Source organism: Chiloscyllium plagiosum, chromosome 16, assembly GCF_004010195.1.
Source record: "Chiloscyllium plagiosum isolate BGI_BamShark_2017 chromosome 16, ASM401019v2, whole genome shotgun sequence".
Lineage (NCBI taxonomy): Eukaryota > Metazoa > Chordata > Chondrichthyes > Orectolobiformes > Hemiscylliidae > Chiloscyllium > Chiloscyllium plagiosum.
The window spans coordinates 65,372,639-65,390,388 of record NC_057725.1 but is presented as its reverse complement, the minus strand read 5'-3'; positions in this window follow the sequence as shown (position 1 = coordinate 65,390,388).

Genomic DNA, 17,750 nt, shown 5'->3' with positions numbered 1-17,750 from the left:
TGGTCTAAGTCTCTGAGAGGATGCCTGTGTGAGTGTGGGAGTATGTGTCTGTAAGGGTGTGTGTCAGTGTCTGTGTGTGTGTCTGTGTATATGTGTATCCGTGTGTATGTGTCTGTATAGGAGTGCATGCGTGTGTGTGTGAGTGTGTGTGTGTAGGAGTGTCTGTGTATGTGTGTATAGTGCAATGGTGATCACCTGTAATGTGACATGAACCCAAGGTCCCGGTTGAGGCCCTCCCTATGGGTACCACACTTAGCTATCAGCCTCTGCTCGGCCACTTTTCGCTGCTGCCTGTCCCAAAGTCCGCCTTGGAGGATGGTCACCCGAAGGTCTGAGGTCGAATGTCCTGGACCACTGAAGTGTTCCCCAACTGGAGGGAACACTCCTGTCTGTTGATTGTTGTGTGGTGCCCATTCATCCATTATCGTAGCCTTTGCTCAGTTTCCCCAATGTACCATGCCTCCGGGCATCCTTGCCTGCAACGTATTAGACAACGTTGGCTGAGTCACATGAGTACCTGCCACGTACAAGGTGGGAGGTGTCCCCACATGTAATGGTGGTATCCATGGCCACACTCTGACACGTCTTGCAGTGCCTACCATGACAGGGTTGTATGTAGTTGTCCTGAAAGCCAGGCAGCTTGCTACAAACAATGATTTGTTTGAGGTTTGGCGGTTGTTTAAAGGCAAGTAGTGGAGGTGTGGGGAAGGTCTTGGCGAGGTGCCCATCCTCATTGATAACATGTTGCAGGTCACGAAGAACATGGCCTAGTTTTTCAGTTCCTGGGAAGTACTGAACAACGAAGGGTACCCTGTCAGTTGCAGCATATGTCTGTCTCCTGAGGAGGTCATTATGGTTCTTTGCTGTGGCACATCGGTACTGGCGCTCAATGAGTTGAGCATCATACCTCGTTCTTGTGAGGGCATCCTTGAGTACTTCCAGTTGCGCGTCACGTTCCTCCTCATCTGAACCGATCCAGTGTACGTATAGGGCTTGACCATAGGGAATGGCTGTTTTAATATGTTTTGGGTGGAAGCTGGAGAAGTGTAGCATTGTGAGGTTGTCTGTGGGTTTGCGGTAGAGTGTGGTGCTGAGGTGTCCATCCTTGATGGAGACGCACGTGTCCAAGAATGAGACAGAAAGTTGAGACTAGTCCATGGTGAGTTTGATGGTGGGATGAAACTTGTTGATATCACTGTGTAGTTTTACCAGTGACTCCTCGCCATGGATCCAGAGGAAGAAAATGTCATCAATGCACCTGGTGTATAATGTTGGTTGGAGATCTTGCATTGAGAAGAAGTCTTGTTCAAACCTGTGCATAAAGATGTTGACATATTGGGGTGCAAATTTGATCCCCATGGCTGTTCCATGTGTCAAAACATCACCCGTTCACAACGCAATGCCATCCAGACTCTCAAAACCAATCACAACATTGTCATCAAACCAGCAGATAAAGGAGGAGCCATTGTCATTCAGAATAGAACAGATTACTGCAAGGAAGTATACCGACAACTGAACAACCAGGAACACTACAGGCAACTACCAGCTGATCCGACCAAAGCACACAACCTTGAATTAAACACATTGATCAGGACCAAATTTGCACCCCAATATGCCAACATCTTTATGGACAGGTTCGAACAACATTAGCCACTCTCCATGCATCTAGCACCTCACCCAAAGTTAGATAAATATTTCCTCATGGAGCACTACAATTTTCTCCCTAACTTCCCACAAAGTCTGGGATATAGCTTTTTTAATGCCATTTTATTCTTTTTTTCTTTTGCGTAATAAACTTCTGTTTATTGTTAAAGCCATGTGTGCAGCATTGTGTCTGAGTTGCAGTGAAAAAAATATTCATTAAAAAATTATCTACCAAGTTAGATTTCAGTTTGACATCTTAGTTTTCCAACAATAACATCAGCTGAATTCATAATGCTGCTAAGGCATCTACTACAGTGGCTCAGTGGTTAGCACTATTACCTCACAGCGTTAAGGAAATTGGTTTCATTTCCAGCCTCAGGTGACTGTCTGTATAGAGTTTACACATTCCCCCTGTGTCTACATGGGATTCCTCTGTGTGCTATGGTTTCCTCCATTGTTCAAAGATGTGCAGATTAGGTGGAGTGGCCATGGTAAATTTCCCATAGGATTGAATGATGTGCAGGCTAGCTAGATTACCAACACAAAATGTGAAGTTATACGTATAGAGTAGAGAGATGTGTCTGGCTGGGATGCCCTTTGGAGGGTTGATATGAGCCAAATGACCTGTTTCTAAACTGGAGAGACTCTATGAAATGTAATCTAAATGTAATCGTTCTGTTAAGTAAATTATGGTTTGCCACTGCTTTCTGTCTTTAGTCACTAAAACTGTGGATTTCCAATTCTGGAGCACTGATGCATGAATGATTTCACAACTATTATCACAATGGTGTGTCTTTCATTTCATTTTGTTTGATATGGAGGATAGTGGGCTAGTGTAGGTTAGGTTTGCTTGGATCGGTGCAACATCGAGGGCCAAAGGGCCTGTACTGCACTGTATTCTTCTATATTCTATGTTCTATGATTGACAGCTACAAATAGTTGTAGACTCTTTGAAATGTGACTATGAATTCCAAAGCTTGTTTCATTAGATTAGATTCCCCACAGTGTGGAAACAAGCCCTTCGGCCCAACAAGTCCACACCGACCCTCCGAAGAGTAACCCACCCAGTCCCATTTCCCACTGACTAATGCACCTAGCACTATGGGCAATTTAGCATGACCAATTCACCTGACCTGCACATCTTTGGATTGTGGGAGGTAACCGGAGCACCCGGAGGAAACCCACGCAGACATGGGGAGAATGTGCAAACTCCACGCAGACAGTCGCCCGAGGCTGGAATTGAACCCGGGTCCCTGGCGCTGTGAGGCAGCAGTGCTAATCACTGAGCCACCGTGCTGCCCCATAAAGTAAATAGCAGAGGGTTTGTATGCTTGAATTAAATCTTTATTGTCATAAAACTTTGAAATTTATTTAGTTGCAGGGATAAAATGTAGGAAATGATTTTTTATGAACCCGTTTTTAATCAATTCTGCTCCAAAGATGAGTCATTGGACTTGAATCATTTAACTCTGCCTCTTTCTCCAAAGATGCTTCCAGACCTGCTGAATTTCTCCAATACGTTGTTTTTATTTTGACTTTGCTTGCTTGAAATCTACTTGATACTTTCTGAGATACGTTTTGTCAATGTCTCTGTAGTGATTGGGACAAGGTGGACTTTGTTGACTATGAGGCCCTTGAATGGGGTTGTTAACCTGGGCCAATCAGGAGGCATTGACTGACCAATATTAACAGGAGATTTTTGATTTAGAAAAAAAAATTAACAGGAGATAATATAACCAGGAGCTTAGAATCTCCTCAGTTGAGAGAGAAAAAATATTAACGGGAATTTAGAATCTCATCAGTTCAGGGAACTGTCTCCAAGCTGGAATACTGGCCTCTGTGTATTATTTCAGTCTCAATGCACATGATTAAGAAGTGTTTTGTGTTTAATTATCTACCTGACTGACACTTTTATAGGTTTGTAGGAACAGCAGTTATTTTCAAAACATGATTTGTGATTATTTGTTTTTCTGAGCAGCTCCTAATGTCACATTTGGTTTGATTGTTTCCGTACATACGAATGGATATGGATGGACCATGAGCTATCATGAATTAGCAAGGTGGGTATGGAGGTTAATGCGAATACTGGGGAGTCAGGGGTTGGCATGGAGTACATGAAAGATAGTGTGCATAAGACCTTTTAAACTTATCTTTCAAAAGGGTCCTAAATGTGTAAATGCTCTGAGGGGCCATGTAATATACAACATGGAGAAATGGCCTGACTCCACAAAAGTTGTTGGGATCAGGAGATGCCCACTCCAACAGTAGTATGGCCGGATCAGGAGTAGAGAGGGTGCAATTTCCCTCAAAAATGCATCCAATTACCTCCTGAAATCATTTATCACTTCCATTTCCACCATTCGGGTAAGCAGTGAGCACCAGTACTCATTTGATTATCATAATCTCTTTGCATCGCTTTACCAAAATTTTAAAGGTTTTCCCTCTGGTCTTTGAGCTATGGGGTCAGCCTTACTTTATCTAAAATTGTCATAATGTTCAACATTTCTATCAAATCTGCCCTCAATCTCTTTTGTTTCAAGGAGAACAAGCCTACTTCTCCAATGAGCTGGTGGTAAAATTTTTCATTTCTTGAACCACTAATGTGAAGTTCCTTTGCACCCTTCCTTGAACATTTAATCTTGGTTTTGAATAAAGTCAAAAATCACACAATACCAGGTTATAGTCTAATAGTTTTATTTGGACTATAACCTGGTGTTGTATAATTGTTAAATTTGTCCACCCCAGTCCAACATCGGAACCTCCACATCTTGGTTTTGAATCAATACTTTGCATCCATCTCCACAAATGAGGGGCAGGATGATGCACATATTGTAGTTAAGGAGGTTGTGTGAAATATTGGTTTTAATATCTTTGATGGTGGCTAAGTCATCAGGCCCATCAGGCACACGGAGAATGCTAAATGAAGTAAGGGGGGAATTAATGGAGGCATGAAATATCACTTTTCAATCTCCAGGCTAGTGTTTGTGTGTGTTTGTGTGTGTGTATGTGTTGCTTGAAAAGTGAAGCACTCCTTCACTTTTGTTTAAAAAGGATGAAAAATGGGTACATGAATAGGAAGGGTTTAAAGGGATATGGGCCAAGTGCTGGCAAATGGGACTAGGTAAGGTTGGGATATCTGGTTGGCATGGACAAGTATGCTGTACATCTCTATGACTCTAAAAGACAAAGTAATTGTGAGCCAGCTAGTCTGATCTTGAGTGTGATAAATTTAATTAAACAGATTTCGAGGACAGTATAAATCATCATTGAGAAAGGGACAGACTCATCAAGGTCAGTAGGAATGGATATGTTCAGAGATGATCAAAGCTGATTAAATTGTTTGATTTTTTTCTTATCAACCAAAAATTTGCCAATGAGAATAGTATGTTCAACGCATAGTACTCTACATAGATTTTGGCAAGGCTTTTGACAAGGTTCCAGAGAACACAGCAGAGACTTGCCAAGGTTCCATGTGGTACACTGGTCAAAAATGTAAGCTTGTATGTGTTTCAAGGACAAGTGGACCCATAATTGGCCATTGGTATAATATAAAAGACAATATTCAAAAGGTGTTTTTGTGACTAGAACAGAATTTCTCGCAGAGTTATGCAGATATCAGTATTAAATCGCTTGATTTTCATGGTATATCCCAATCACTTGAAGTTAAAAGTGAAAGGCATGATTAACAAGTTTGCAAATTGCAATGGTTGATGGTATGCTGTTTGGAACAGAGGAGATGGATCTAGTCAAGAGACAAAAAATTACGAGTGGCTAGGAAGGATCTATTTCCATTAGCTTTGAAATAAGGGGGCATAGATTTATAATAATGTTGTTGTGGTTCTGTTCGCCGAGCTGGGAATTTGTGTTGCAGACGTTTCGTCCCCTGTCTAGGTGACATCCTCAGTGCTTGGGAGCCTCCTGTGAAGCTCTTCTGTGTTGTTTCCTCCAGCATTTATATAGTGGTTTGGGAGAAGATTTGTAGCTCGGGTGCTTGTTGTTGTGGTTCTGTTCGCCAAACTGGGAATTTGTGTTGCAGACATTTCGTCCCCAGAAGCGCTTCACAGGAGGCTCCCAAGCACTGAGGATGTCACCTAGACAGGGGACGAAACGTCTGCAACACAAATTCCCAGCTCGGCGAACAGAATCACCACAACGAGCACCCGAGCTACAAATCTTCTCACAAACCTTGAATTTATAATAATTGACAGGTTTGGATTGTTGTTGAGGAGATTTGTTTTCCTGCCAGAGAGTGGTGGATGCTTGGAAAAGTGGGAGAGACAGAAAACCTAATTTTATTTATAAAAAAGGGTATGGACAAAAAGTGCAATAATCTACTGGAGTTAAGCAATACAAAGTGAGATCAGTTTGGAAACATTTTTTGGCTGGCAAAAGTCCAAATAATCTACTGCTGTGAGATAGAATTTGTATTTCTATTCCAAACTTATAGAGTCACAGGGTTATACAGAATGGAAACAGACCCTTCGGTCCAATGCATCCATGCTGACTAAACATCCCAATCTGACATAGTCCCATTTGCCAGCATTTGGCCCAAATCACTCTAAACCCTGCATATTCATATACCCAAATGTTATAATTGTACCAGCCTCCATCACTTCCTCTGACAGCTCATTTCATACACACACCACCCTCCACATGAAAACATTGCCCCTTGGATATATAATAACTTGGACATATAATATAAACTATAATAGAAGCCCGGAAAACTATGATACAATCAACCACTAGAATTGTCTCAGGAACCTCAGATATTAGTTTGACCAAAAAATAAAGTTGATTGTACTATCAACGAATAATAAATAGAGTTTAAAATGCTGAGTTACAGACATATATATTTTTTTTAAATTATTTTAAATTAAATTTTAAAAATTTAAAAAAGTATTGGGCAATATTTACATTTATTGTTCAAGATTTGATACAACTGAGTGACTTGATATGCCAATTCAAAGGTTATATAAAAGTAAGTCAGTGTGGCACCAGATTCATGTTCAGGCAAGGACAGGTAACAACAGTTGTGCCTTTTTGACAAACTATCAGTTTCATGGTTACTCTTATCAAACTTTTATAATTTCAACTGAATTCAAATTTCCAAGCTACCATTGAGACATTAGTATTCTTGCTCTCTGAAATATTAGGCGAATTGCTGTTTCGGGCATTAGCCCTTCATGCCCAAAACGTCGATTCTCCTGCTCCTTGGATGCTGCCTGACCTGCTGCACTTTTCCAGCAACACATTTTCAGCTCTGATCTCCAGCATCTGCAGTCCTCACTTCCTCCTCTGAAGTATTAGTCCAGACTTCTGGAAAAACTATTCAATATAACCACTATATTATTGTGGTACTTACAAAATACTAAAGTGATACACCATTGGAAACAATTATTTTCTGGTGCAAAGTCTTCAGAAATCAACAAGTATTAAAGGACATTATTTTACGAAAAATAAATTTATATTGTTACACTTACTGCAATTATACAATCTGTTTATCTTTATAACATCTAGTTCAGAAAGCCCTCTTATTTGTCCAATAAGTACCGTTCGATTTGGTTTGGGCAGAATGGTGGGTAAACTATGACCTTTTGAAAAAACATACCTGTTTAGAAAAATGAAAGATATAATTGCTTTTTTAAATGAAATGTTGCTGCTTTCCTATGTTAAGTGTTAGAAAACAAAAACAGTATGAGAAATACAACTTTGCTCATTTGCATTTAAGAACTGATGATCAGTAATGCCTCCTCCCTCTCACCAAGCATCAATAAAGAAAAAGTATAAATAAATCAAACGTGAAACGAAAATATGCTAGTCAATTGATAATGAGATACCACTATCTCTTTTGAACAGACTGCACAGACAAAGGATGATAGTGCCACTACTGCTAATTGGGTATATGTGTAGAACCAATATTTGATTAAATGGACTGGACCTTGCTGTTACAGGGCACATGTAACAGTTAATTATTTTTCCCCTGCATTCTTCAGCTCCAAACCCTTCTGCCCATTAGGCTCCCATAAATATCACCTGATAATTGGGATCATAGGATATCTGGAACCTGAATGAACAAGGCAACTAACGATGTATCTCCTTAACCAGAAGCCTGGAAAGTTCAAATCTAAGCAGTGAGAATCTGAGAGAAACAGATAAATGAAAGTAGGTGAACTTAATGCAAAATTAGGTAGATTAACTTTAAATATCCTGATTATCAGTACAACAGGCATAGCTACTGGAACTTCTGGAATTCTTTGTCAGATAGTAATGCCACTATATAACTTGAAGCAGCTTCCAGGGAAATTTGGCAAAGAAGGTATACCTTTCATTCTGGGCTAGCAGGGTGTTCAGGAAGATAGGGTAGGTGACTTCTATAGAGAGCTCAGCTGCCCTGGAATGGAGTGGAAGATTAATAAAAATAATTAAAACAAAAATAGCCTTCATCTCTCAAACCACCTCCCTCCTCCATAATCCTCAACCAGGCTAACTATGTCACATCAAACCTGCAATGCTACTCTATGTCCATCTACCTAATATTATACCACTCTGCATACTCCATGCCATTTAATGTCCTTGATTACTTTTAAGACAGGTGTAATAAGAAATGACTAGCAAGAGATTCAAATGGAATGAGCGCAAAAGTGGAGCTGAGACCAGAGTCATAACAAACATTATCTGATCAAATGTTACAGCAGATTCATAGGGCTGAATGCCTATCATGCTCCTAATTCATATGTTCCTATATGTGGCCTACTGCTTGGTGACAAAGGAAGATTTCCAATACCTTGGGCAGTTACTCTTCTCAGAAATATCCCACTGATTAGCTAAGCACTTGTACAATGAAAGCTACTCAGCTACCGGGAATACCATTGAACAGGCTACTAAAACCCTGAAGTGACATCAAGGTATTTATAATAAAATAAAGATCTGAATCAAAAGTAGAAACTGCCGGAAACCTCAGCAGATTTTGCAGCTTCTATGGGGAAAAAAAACAGAGTTAACATTTTGAGTCCAGTGACCCTTCATCAGAATATTCTAATGAAGGCAAGTACACCTTGACTGGGAAAGGGGTGCCCTGTAGTATCAGGTTGAGAAGGTATCCATAATTGTGATGACTTGTTGTAACTTTCACAATCTGGCAATCATAGAGTACCAACTATTACCACCAGCTATTGCAACAGAAGGTAAAAGACAGAAACAATAAGACGAGGTGAAAATATGGAAGGTGGAGGAACAGGCTGAGAGGGATAAAACAGAATTATGAAGCAAAGAAGAAGAAAGAGGAGAGAGAGAAAACAACAGCACTGGAGGATTCCAGGTGGATGGCTATCTGTCAAATTGAAATAGGATTTTAATGGATGATCAAATTCTCACGTGATTACCTTTAAAGAACTTCAAGTCTATTAGGAATTTTATCATCTCCACTCGATCCTTGTAATTTCTTCCTCTTGAAGATCACAGTAGAAATGCAGCAATGTGGCTCAGTGGTTAGCACTGCTGCCTCACAGCGCCAGGGACCTGGCTTCGATTCCTACCTTGGGTGATTGATTGTGTGGAGTTTGCACACTCTCCCTGTGTCTTCTTGGGTTTCCTCTGGGTGTTCTGGTTTCCTCCCACAATCCAAAGATATGCAGGTCAGATGAATTGGCTGTGCTAAATTGCCCATAGTGCGAGATGCATTAGTCAGGGGTAAATGTAGGGGAATGAATCTGGGTGGGTTACTCTGGGTAGTGTGGCTTTGTTGGGCCAAAGGGCCTGTTTCCATACTATAGGGAATCTAGTCTAAATGCCACCAATCCAATAATACCAATTACCATAATATGGCAACACTAACAAATATTAAATGATTTACTCTGGTTTTGAGCCTTAGGGGTCACCATGTTGTAAGTACTCTTGTTTATTCTGGAGCTTTTACAAAGTGTATATCTAAGGAACAGTAGTTCATGAGATAAATGGCTGCTGAAATTCTGAAAGAGGCATCACAGATGTTCTTCTGTGATATCCACAAAGGGGCTGTGGATGTATGCCTCAGCCTGAACCATTCCAGCTTAGGCAGATGCTATACAGGTGTCTGATTGGAATGAGCAAGCTCCTTAACATTGGACTGGATAGCTCTCAGGTACTGCAATAAATCATGGACTAAAGCAGAGAAGGACTTCACACTCCAAAAACAAATGTTCCAGAAGATAACACCTGCAGTAACCCTTCTATCATGCATGACAACTTGTCATCCCTGCCTAGTGCCTCCAATTGTGACAATCTCACTTCTAATCTAACTTCTGTGAGCAGCTGCCTGAGTAAGTCATATCCATTCAAGAAATCTATTATTCCTTGTGCTTTTCACTAAGTGGTGTAGGTGGTCAAGGGAAGCTGGATAAAGGATTGAGGTGGTGATGCTTGCGTTTGTTAGCAAAGTGAATCTTGCTACTGGGAGTCTTTACTGTTAAAATTAATAAGTTTAGTATGAAATATATGCAGATGTATGTGTTTGCGTGCTGAGAGTTAGGGAGTGAGAATAAAAATGGAGGATTACGAATCAGGAATAGATGAGGATTTACAAGGAAGCTTGAAAAGTCACTTGGTCTCTTGCAAAGGCATCTCTCTAATCATAAGTAGCATGAAGTCCGCAACAGAGTGTTTCTTTTACAAAGTACTTAATTTGTGAGTATGGATTGATCTCTTCCTTAGTATTTATTGGTTAAATGGTAATGTTGTGGCAATGTCACTGGGCTAGTAATACATAACCCCAGGTTAATGTTATGGGGATGCAGGTTTGAATCTCACCATAACATATGGTGAAATTTGAATCCAATGAAAAGCTATTATAATGGTAACAACTGTCAATTGCCGTGAAAAACTCATCTGGTTCACTAATGTCCCTTAGTGAAGAAAATCTGACCTCCTTTCCTGTTCTGGTCACATTTGACTCCAGACCTACACTTGATTCATGACACATCCAGATTTTGAAATGTAGTCTGGATAATTAGGGATGGGCAGTAAATACTGGCTTAGTCAGCAATGTCCAAATCCCATGATTGAATACATTATAAGTTAGGGTTAAAGTTAATTTTTATAATGTTAGAAATTCATAATCAAACTATCTTCTAGTGGTAACTGCATAGTTAATACAAAGAGTTTCTACTAGTCTGCAGGGCCTCCCTCAAAGTTTTGGCATTTTTGGCTGGTATAAACTCAGAAAATGTTTTCTAACAAATGGAGTCTGGATCAACAAAATACTGCTTCTACAAAGGATTTGACTCAGTAATTTGGTGAGCAGGAACAATTGATGTGATTTAATTTATTGTAGTCACAGTTAAAAGTGCAGTGAAAAGCTTTGTTTTGCAAGTAGTACAGGCAGATCATAGCAAACGAGAACATACAGATCACAGGGTACTTGGGCACAGAGAGGCATACGAGGTTATCAGCTGCACAGGAGGTTCACAAAGCAAGATCAACATTAGCGAGATCAATAATCATTTGAAGTTAAAAAGGTGCATTCAGCAGTCTAATAACAGCAAGGAAGAAGCTGTTCTTGAACCCGTTGGTGCGTGTGTTCAAGCTTCTGCCTGATAGAAGAGGTTGGAAGAGAGCATTACCAGGATAGGAGAGGTCTTTGATGATGTTGGCAGCCTTTTCACGGCAACAAAAAGTGTAAATTGAGTCCATGGATGGCAAGTTAACTTCCGTGATGCTCTGGACTGTGCACACAATCTTCTGTACTTTCTTACGGCCCTGGGCAGAGCAGTGGCCATACCAAGCCATTATGCACCTGGATACAATGCTTTCTATGGTACATCTGTAAAAGTTGATGAGGGTCCTTATGGACATGCCAAATTTCCTAAGCTGCCTGAGGAAGAAGAGGTGTTGTTGTGTCTTCTTGACCGTCGCATTTATGTGGGAGGTCCACGATAGATTGCCAGTTGCTGTCACTCCTAAGAACCTGACAATCTTGACCCTCTCCACCTTAATTAAGGAAGAAGCACTGTTCTGGTCTTTTAAAAGCAAGGAGTGCTAAGGGAATGAGGCATTAGTTAGGTGAGCAAGTCAGTGACTGTTATGCTTATTATTTATAATGTGAAGATAATATAGCTCCAAAATTAGCAACTCAACCTCTCTTATGAACACTAATGTTAAACTGTGCTTTTCATAAAGAAAAGAAAGGCCAAGAGAAGATGAACTGATCATTTCCAAAACTTTGACAATGAATGTCATTGATCAGTTAATATAGAAAACTGGTGCAGGATTAGGCCATTTGGCCCTTCGACTCTGCACCACCATTCATCATGGCTGGTCATGCAATTTCAGTATCCCATTAGCACTTTTTCTCTGTACCCCTTGATCTCTTTAGCCACAAAGGCCACGTCCAGCTCACTCTTGAATATATAAAATGAACTGGCCCCAATAACTTTTTGTGGGAGAGAATTCCACCGGTTCAAAACTCTGAATGAAGAAATTCTTCTTCATTTCAGTCCTGAATGGTTTACCTTAGTCTTAGACTGGGAACCCTAGTGCTGGATTTCCCCACCTTCTAGCCTGTCCAGTCCCATCAGGATTTTATATGTTTCTATGAGATCCCCTTCATTTTTCTAAATTCCAGCGAGTACAACACAGTATGATCAGACTCTTTCCCATTTGAAATTCTTTGTACGACTTCAAATTGCTGCCAGAAAAATGTCTATTATTTATCATTCTTCTATTAAACTGTAACTTGCGTGTTTTGCACTTCTTATGCACTTTATACCGTGTACGAGTGCGTAGCTTGTGCTGTCCACCGTAACAGCCTCGGTCTTGGAGGAATGCTGTTTCGTTTTTACTGTATCAGTTGTATATGGTAGAAATGACAAATAAAAAACTACTCAACTACTCTACTCTCCAAGCCCAATTGATCCAGTGTTTCTTCATATGTCAATCCTGCTATCCCAGGAATTAATCTGGTGAATCTTCACTGGACTCCTTCAATAGCAAGAATGTCCTTCCTCAAACTAGCAGATCAAAACTGCACATAATCCTCAAAGTATTGCCAATAAAAACCTTGCAAAGAGACAAACACATCTCAACTGCAATAAAATTGTGATTACATTTGAATGATTAAGAACCTGATCTTGAGATACACAATGCCAATGGTGATGAAATAATCAAATGCCTCAATAAACTATTTCTATTTACAGAGTCTAGAAAAATCCTCCAAGAGTATAAAGATGCTTCAATTGTTAATGTGGCAAAGACACAGCAAGTTGTTTTATCTGTGAAAATCACTTAAGAATATATTTAATTATCACTGCTGGAATGATTCTTGCAAGAGATATCAATCAGTTTAATTAAAACATTGTTACGTAGATCCGACAAGTTAATGTTGGATAGAAAAGGAAGATGCACAACTGATATAATCTTTGCAGCCAGAGAAAAGCAGATTTGTATCAAATTAGCGGCCAATATTTCTCCACTTATGAATTTCACTGAAGTTCACAGTTAATTTCAAACTCTTTCTAGGAACTCGTTTCCTAGTTTCTCATTTGGTTTGAAATGAACTACCTTGAAAATATTTACTAAGACAAAAGAAAATGTTTAAAAATGGCCCTGTGAAAAATCAACTGCTAATTCACTACACATTATGTTCATTGTATTACATTCACTGAAATTGATTATAATAGTCAAACAGTCCCATAATGCTTTAAGTAAGGAAGATTGGATTAATTCTATCTTCTTCTTGACTATAAATGTTGCAATGCTTCATCAATGTCCTTCCCTTCATCTTAAGATCAGAAGAGTGGATGTTCTCTGATGACTCCACAGTGCTCAGCACCACTTGCAACTCCTCAGATAATGAAACTATCCATGTCCAAATGTAGCAACTCAGGCTTGGACTGTTAAGTGTCAAATAACATTCATGCCACATGAGTGCCAGGCACTGACCATCTCCAAAAAGAGAAAATCTAATCATTGTCCATTAAAATTCAATAGTAATAATGTCACTAAATACACCACTATCAAAATCCAGGAGGTTGCCACTGTCCAGAATCTGAAGTGGACTAGTTATATAATTATTGTTGCTGCAAGACCAATTCAGAGGCTAGGAATTTTGGGGTGAGTAACTCACCTCCTGATTCCCCAAAGCCTGTCTACCACACAAATGGAACGCACTGACCATCACCAATATAAGACAATCTAACCACTACCTCTTAACATTCAATGATGGTGACATCACTGAGTCCCCCATTATCAACATCTTGGAGGTTATCATTAACCAGAAACTCAACTGGACTCACCACATAAATACAGTGGTGACAAGACCAGGTCAGAGGCTAGGAATACTGTAGACATTAACTCAAATCCTGACTCCCCAGAGCCTCTCCACCATTGGCAAGGCACAAATAAGCAGTGTGATGAAATACTTCCCACTTGCCCAGAAGGGTGCAGCTCCAACAACACATGAGAACCTTAATACCATCAAGGACAAAGCTACCGCTTGATTGGTACCCAATGTAATATTTTTAACATTAACTCCTGGTATCACTAACACAATGTAGCAGCACTGTACATCATTTACAAGATGCATTGCAATAACTCACCAAAGCTCCTTTGATCACATCTTCCAAACTCACTGATACAAATTATTTGAGTTATTGTTATAGAGAATGAGGCACAGCAGATCAGGAGAAGTTGAGAGGAGAGGCAGTCAATGCAAGACTGAGGGTGTTGTACTTAAATGAACTCTGTATTCAAAACAAAGTAAATGAGCTTGTAGTGCAGAATGAAATTGGCAGATACATTGCTCTGGACATCAGAGAGACATGGCTGCAAGGGCATCAGGGCTGGACACTAAATATCCGAAGATACATATCCTATCTAGAGGACAGGCAGATATGCAGAGGGTTGCCATGTTAGTAAGAAGCAAAATTAAACTGCATGGTAAAATAGGGTGGTGTCGCCACGTCTTCATCATGGAGAAGTTATGCCTTTCAAATCTGTTCAAATTCTCTGAGGAGGTTATGAGCAAATTAGACAAAGAAGAACCAGTGAACATGATCTGTTCAGATTTACAGAAGGCCTTTGACAAGGTACCAGAAAGGAGGCTGCTAAATAAGAGCCCATGGTGTTTGGGCAAGATACTGGCATTGATAGAGGATTGTCTGGCTGGCAGAAGGCAGAAAGTGGGGATAAAGAGGTCATTTTTCACGATGGCAGCCAGTGACTAGTGAACTTCTGCAGGGGTCAGTGTTGGGACCACAACTATTCATGTCATACATTAACAATCTGGACGAATGAACTGAGATCATTGTTAATAAGTTTGCAGATGACACAAAGATGAGGGAAGGACAGATAGATTTGAGGAGGCAAAAAGGCTACAGAAGACTTGGGTGGGCTAGGAGATTGAACAAAGAAGTGACATATGGAATACCATGTGGGAAACTGAGAGGTTATGCACTTTGGTAGGAAGAATAGAGGTATAGACTATTTTCTAAATGGGGAAAGTCTTCAGTAATTTGAAGCGCAATAGGACTTTGAAGTCTAGATCAGGATTATGTTAAGATTAACAAGTAGGTTCATTTGGCAATTCGGAAGGCAATTGCAGTGTTAGCATTCATTTCAAGAGGACTAGAGTACGAGAGCAGGGATGTGCAGCTGAAACTGTTCAGGGTCTGGTCAGACTGCATTTAAACTATTTTGAGCAGTTTTGGGCCCTGTATCTAAGGAAGGATGGGCTCATGTTGGACGTGGTCCAGAGGTTTACAAGAATAATTCCAGAGATGAAGGGCTTATTATATGAGGAAAGGTTGAGGACTCTGTACTTGACGAAGTTTAGAAGATTGAGGAGATCTCATTGACATTTGCAGAATCCCGAGAGGCCTGGATAGAGTGGACGTGAAGAAAATGTTTCCTTGAATAGGTCAGACTAAAACCTGAACACAGCCTATGAGTGAAGGGATGACCCTTTAGAATAAAGATGAGGTGCAATTTCTGGTTGATGAATCTGTGGAACTCATTGTCACAGAAGGCTGTGGGGGCCAAATCATTGAGTGCATTTAAAACAGTGCATTAGCAAGGGGAACAAAGGTCATAAAGAGAAGGCAGATGAATGGAGTTGAATAGAGAAGCATACTCAAATGGGCAAAATGGTCTAAGTCTGCTCCTACATCTTTTGGTTTTATGGTCTCCTAAAATGTTTCCCTCCATTTTTGAACAATTTTGTCACATCTGCAGTTTTCCAATCCCCTCGGACTTTACCAGCATCTGTGGATTCATGAAATATCACGATCAATGCAACCACTCTCTCTGCAGCGTAAAGACTATGGATGCAACCTATCAGGTTCACGGATTGCGTTAGCCTCATTCATTTCCCAAGCACCTATCCTTTAAGCAATTCTGTACCATGGTAAATTTCAAACTTAACACTTTCAGGATCATAACAGATGCCTCTGATGAAATGGATATCATAGATCACAATATAAAAGATGAATACACTCACCAAATGTGTGATAGCTCTTTTAAGAATATGGAAAAAAAATGACATGGAAGAGGTGAAAAATGACATATTTGGGTATGAGACTATTAAAACCTCCTGATAAATTGGAAGTTTATAATCGTTTATGTAAGTAATTTCTGTAAAAGTAGATACAATATTTAAATTTGCCTAAATTTAAATCTTGTTGAAAAATTAAGGATCTTGAAAATCTGCTGGAATTTGGGTTTGCCAAGAAGTGTTAACAGCCAATATTTTGACTCATATTATTGTAGTTAACTGTGGTCTCGTGAAGCTTAGACATTCATCACAATTCGTCACATCGTGCCATGGAGCATCCCCTATGCTTTCACAAAAAATCTCTGTTGGATTTCCTGAGAAACATGACTTTGATGGGATGACACTTAATTTCCTACCCCTTGCATACTTCTGATATGTAGGTACTTTCTTATATTGCATTCCCAGCTGCATTTCAGAATTTCCTTGCATGTCTTATGGGCTCCATCCTGTGTTCAAATCCACACTTGAAACTGAATACTCAAATGAGCTCCCCTTCCTTAATGTCCTAGTTGAGAAATAGGCCAGGGCTTTTCTGACTATTGTAAACATATCTCTGCCAGTTAATATTCATGTTGGAATTCGTACAGTTGCATTCATTATGCAGTCTGCCCTATCATTAATCTGTTAAATAGGGCCCAAACCATTTGTTCACCATGCAAGTTTAATGCTGAAATACATCACATCAAAGCCATCCCATGGGATAATGGCTACTGTGCTAATTTTTTGCTGTATATCACGCAAACTCATGAATGGCTCTGGGACCATTCCCTTTGATCCTGAAAAGTTCTAAGTCTACCTCAGATTACCCTGGAAAGGTGACGCATCTCAAAGGTTTGAGCAACATGTGAAGCTAGCTGTTCATGCTGCTCCTGTGCAGCAACAACACAATGGTGCTGCAACCAAGCCAAAAGAATTTATGTCCAAAACACAAATGAATAATGTGATCTATGAATTTCAGTGCAGGTGTGATGCCAAGTATATGGACTGTAAACAACACACTGAGGAACCTACAAAAAAACGGACTGATAACCAGGTTTGACCTACAGAGAATGAAACCTGAAAGCAACAACACCCCCAGATTCTATGGACTACCTAAAGTGCACAAACCAGACATCCCACTCAGACCCATAGTATCACTACCAGGAACACCATCACACAAACTGGCTAAAAAATTACAGCAGAAACTGAAACACCTGATCAGCGGATCCAGACACTCTGTACAATCAACACAGGAATTCTTGGACATCATCAGAAATATACACATAGACAAAGAAGAAACCATGATATCATTCGACGTGACGGCACTGTTCACTTCGATTGACAAAACCCTAGCCAGAGAAACAATAACCAACCTGCTGGACATAAAGAACAGACAACAGGATGTTGAACCTATCAACAAAGACGGCATACTTAAACTACTGGACTTGTGCCTCACAACACACTTCACATTCAACAACCAGACATACGAACAAATCAATGGAACACCCATGGGCTCACCGATCTCTGGACTCATAGCAGAAGCAGTAATGCAAAGGTTAGAACAAACAGTCTTACCACAAATTCAACCCAAACTCTGGATCAGATA